This window comes from Capricornis sumatraensis, chromosome 22 (assembly GCF_032405125.1).
Source record: "Capricornis sumatraensis isolate serow.1 chromosome 22, serow.2, whole genome shotgun sequence".
Lineage (NCBI taxonomy): Eukaryota > Metazoa > Chordata > Mammalia > Artiodactyla > Bovidae > Capricornis > Capricornis sumatraensis.
Window position 1 is genome coordinate 17,747,928 of NC_091090.1, and position 5,085 is coordinate 17,753,012.

The following is a 5,085-nucleotide window of genomic DNA, read 5'->3' on the forward strand; positions in this document are numbered from 1 at the left end:
GCTCTAGACCCCGAGCTCCACAACCAAAAAAGCCGCTGTAATGAGAGGCCTGGGCACCACAGGTAGAGAATAGCCCCTGCTTGCTGCAGCTAGAGGAAAGCCCGCACAGTAACTAAGACCTAGCACAGCCAAAAACTATTTCATTTTAATAAATAATGAATTTCAAAATAGCAGCATTTGTATGGTGTGCAAGCAAATTGTACATTTAAAATTCAAGAATTTTGAAAGGAATTAGTCGGTTCGTTTAACATGCTTTTTCTGGGCTTTCTTGAACATTCTAGACCAGCAGGTGTATTGTTAACAGGAAGGAGGTGAAGGAATTAGCTCTGCACTCTTCAGTGAGAAGACTAAGGGTCTGGTCCTAGGACCCAGGCCCCCCGTAGGGTGGCTTTCTTGTCCATATGCAGAAGAAGAAAAAGAAACTAAGATGGTATTTTAAAGAACACGCTTTAGCAAAGGATAAAGAGAGCAAAAGTATGGAAGAAAATTCACTGTCCTAAATGAAAAAAAAAAAAAAAAGGCAGAAGGACTATGGAGAGCCTTTCCATTTTTGCCAAAAAGCCACTCACAGTTAAAATAGCTCAGTGACTTAAACCTAGGTGCCTAATAGATTTTCAAGATTTCAAAAAATGATCTTGTTTTAATATAAAAAGATGTCACAGGACAACACTCTGGGTTAGGACCTGTAGCATACATCCCCCAAATAGGCCTCCTACTGAATGGACAAGGAATCCACCCAGGGTCATCTAGGGCTGTATAAACATTGGCTTAGGAGCCCTTGGTACATTTGATGAAAACTGTCCACTCATCACAGACACTAAACATTTTGCTCCCTCCCTGACTTAAGGTCAGATTCTCTGGAAACAGACTCAGACCTAGGGATCTGAGTGCAGATTTGCTGGGGAGATCTCTTGGGAACAGCACTCCTTGGGAGTGAAGGAGGCAGGAGTGGGCAGAGGGAGCAGCTGGGCTGCGATGCGGTCCCAGCAAAGGCCTCAGCCACCCCATGGAGCTGTAAGACAGGGAGGGTGCTGCAGGTGGCCCCACACGAGCCCTGGGGACAAGGGGACCTGGCAGATACATCATTTGCAGCCCGCACTCCTGGTGGCTCGGAGAGGAGAGCCTGGGATCCAAGAGGGACCCAGGTGGTGCACGGCGTCCATGGACTACCTTTCTTCCTCCACACACTTGCTTTTCTCCTCTCGTCCTCTTTCTCCATCTCCTTTGATTTGAAAGCAAATGATGAACATGTTTCCTCTGACTTCTTCTTTATGGTCTCCTCCCAGGAGCTTAACAACTTCAGCGAGAGTATATCTGACATCTGCATGCCGACAAACATCCCTGAAATGGAGGGAGCTTCCCCAGTGCCTGGAGCAGTGAGAGAAGAGACCTACGGGTGTGTGATTCCTGTCCCTCCCTAGTGGCTGGGGAAGAGGGGGTCTCTGCCTGGAGGAGCCCCCTGGGGCTGAGTGGAGCCACCAGATAGACATTGAAAAGCCCGCAAAATACAGAACAACTGAAATCTGAAAGCATCTATTCTTCATGACTACTTTGTTTACAGCCTTAAATTTCTAAGACCCCTTGAAAGAGAGCTGTATTCGGTCTTAGAGAAAGATGACTTTTGTACCTTCAGCACCTGGATAAAAGTCCACTTCCATTGGTTCAGTCTTCTGGCATCCAGCCTTGATGGCAAAAAAGAACCATGTTCTTTGAACACTCAAGTCTTGATTTACATATAGCCTTCTGAGATGAATATAAACACTTTGGAGTCATGCTCAAGAAATGAAAATAATCTTTGTCTACCTTGAATGAATACCAGTTCCTCAGAAGCCACTGGTTTATAGCAGATTCTCCCAATCTGTTCCATTCCCCTCAAAAGGCGCAGGGAGGGCGGGGACCCACACTGCCCCATCCCCCAGTGCGTGTGTAACCACCCACGTTGGGCGTGTGGGATGTGGCAGGCTGACAGGGTTACAGTTGCTTCTTTATAAACAGTTTTAATTGAACAGGTGTCATCAAGGAGCACGGAAATTCCTCTGCGCCTCGCACATGTGTCTTTCTGACAGCTCCCTGCCTTTCCCCCACAGAAGCCACCCCTCATTTTCACTCAGGCCGGGGCTGATTAATTAAAGCACCTCCTCTCCATTTCCAGGCAAAGTCCTCATTTGACCCTGTGCAGATATTCAATGCTTCAGCCTCTAATTTCCTGGCACTTTCACAACCTCTTCAAGATGGTGTTTATGAAAGGGGACTCTTTGCCCGTCTCCCAGCTGACAGATTCATGGTATTTCTGTTACTGGGACCCCAGGCTCCCCAGGCAGGTGATCGAGGACTTCAGCCCGTGTCTGGGGGGAAAGGACCCATCTGTCGTTTGCAGTTTCTGGGTATTCCTTTCTGATTATGTAAATCCTCTCCCTTTCTGTTGTGTCTCTTCTATTGTCCCTCGGTGAGAACCTGAATGCAAGGCTGCCAGACAAATAGAAAGCAGCCCTAATAGCCCTTCTCTCTATCTCTCTCCCTTTGTCTCTCTCCAGACCTAGGCATTTCTCTAGGCCAAATCAGAAGCTTTGCCTGTTATGTGTCATCCCCTGTCTTGGTGAAAGCAGTCACTTTTAGTGTTTTTCCACATTTATGGAATCTTTTTAGAGGACGGCCTTGCTCTTTCTGCCTACTGTGCTTTCTCCAGGAGCCCAGGCCAGTCCTTGGCTTCCAGCAGTCAACTGGCACACGCAGAGGGTTCCCTGGTGGGTCCCGGATCCGACAGCACCCTCGGGCCCCTCCCCTGTTCAGGGACCCTGTGGGACCGCTGGCCCAGGTGGTGAGCTGGTGCATTTCCTCATCCGGCCTTGTCCTTGCCTCTCATGTGCCTGCTCTGCCCTCCAGGCTCCTTGGAGAGCTGGGCCTGGTGCTCTCAGAAGGAAGGTCGCATTCACACTCATTTGCTCACATTATCTGCTCCAGGGGCCCCACCAGGGGAGAGCAGGTGGTCGTTTGGGGCAGGCAGGCCCCTGCCAGGTCACGGCTCTTGGGTCTGTCTCTTCCTCTCATCCTGGAGGAGGCCCTGGTTGGGAAGGAGCTAGGGTGTGGCCAAGGTCTTCTCCTGACATCCTCTAAGAGCCCCAGAAGGGCTCCAGAGCCAAGGGCAAGGTGGTACCCGTCTTCCATACCATTTGTCCCCAAAACGAATTATGCACGCATTTGCCCTCTTCTGGGGAAAATTCTGGGCCCTTTAAGAGTAGTCTTGATCAGAGTCATCTTCACTTCCGTCATCTTCTTGGGAAACTCCAGCTTGACCAACACACGACATTAGATATCTGTCATGTCCAGCCATGAGGTCCCGCTGGTCTTCACTCCGTTCTCTTCCAAGGGAGTTGGAGGATGTGTCTCCAGATCAATTTATGAATTAATTTGTCACTCACTGCATAATATTTAGCACTGCGATAAAAAAACAAATAAGCCAATACTATGAGGAATTGATTTTCCCTTCCACATCTGTTCACAGACATAAATCTAAAGTTTTGCTATTTTAAAAGCCTCCCGTGCAAATATAATCTAAAATTCCTGGGCTTTGAGGTTGGGCTCTTCTGTCAAAAGATGTTTATGGACCTGCTGCCTAGAGCCTGGCTGCTCATCTTCTGCCTCCAGGCCCCAAAGACATCGATTATCTCTTGAGGTCCTTCTCAACTCATTGCCAATTAATAGGGTGATTTTGAGCATCTTTTGTGCACAAGCTCCATGCTAACCTTCAGCTAAGATGCAAGAGGGACCCTGGCCTCAGGCATGTGCTGAAGCAAAGCACACACAGTCTGCACTCAAACAGCCACGAAGCAAGGCAGAGAGTGATGACAGTGAAAGATCGGGCGTGGGAGTGCAGGAGAGAGACTGGACCTTTTCAAGTCAAGGGCTGGGCAAGGCCCTTGGAGGAAGTAGACTTTAAGCTGAGCCATGAAGGATCGATGGGATTTGACCAAAAGCAGTAGAGGAGAAGAGCATTTTAGGGGGAGGGCGCAGCGGGAGCAAAGGCCAGATGTGGATAAAGGCAGGCCGACAAGACGACCACCATGACAACAAACCCTGGTTGGCTGCAGCACAGGACACTTGAAGACAGCCGGGAGGGCCAGGAAAGGCCAAGAATATTGTGGGAATGACCATGGGGTTTCCTCATGTCTGGCCTTAGCCGTTTCCAGTGCTCTCAACACGTGGATCCTCTCGTTCTGAATGTCACAGCAGTCCTGTGGGTAGGGATGATTATACAGGTGAGGAAACCGAGACTCAGAAAGTGGAGGAGATCTGCTTTAGGGGACAAAGGACAATAGCAGAAGGACCAGGGTGAGAGCCCAAGTCTTCCCACACCTGACCAGCCTTTCCCGCTAAACCGGGGAGTAGATGAGAGCCTGCAAGAGAACTTGCTCCTTAGTACCCGGCCGTACTTTCTCTGTGGAACTTCTGTTTGTTGGTTTGCTCTCGTGATTTTTCTTTGGTTTGGTTTGGTTTTAGGTTGGCTGTGTTGGGTCTTAATTATAGCACGTGGGATCTAGTTCCCTGACCAAGGATAGAACCTGGACCTCCTGTGTCAGGAGCGTGTTGTCTTAACCACTGGACCACCAGAAAGGTCATTGCTTTCAGGTTTAATTCACTGATTTTTCTTGGTGTAAAAGCACCATCGGGTGGCGGGGGGTGGGGGGGGGTCACTTCTGGAGACTCTGGTGTGGGTCAGTGAGGTCAAGCTGCAGGTCTTGGATGTGATGTTGAAGTGACCTTGGCAAAGCTGGCAGAGACCTGCTATCAGCAGCAGCTTCCTGGGCACAGGGGCCAAGATGATGCCAAGGGCAGCGTTGTATAACCATGTGGGGCTTGCCGATCTTGTTCCCCCGGCAGTCCCAGCCCACCAGGATTATGAACAGCATGGTCAAGATGAAGGCCCCATGTGTACCTCTTGGGCCGCTTGACATCCAGACTGACATGACTGTTGCAGTCTCCAGTGGTTACAGTCACCTTGAACCTGGCCTGCTGGCCAGCCTAGGTCTGCTTTTGCCCCAGCATGGTTTTCAGATCCTTGTCCTTGATAGGATAGCCCCCAAAACT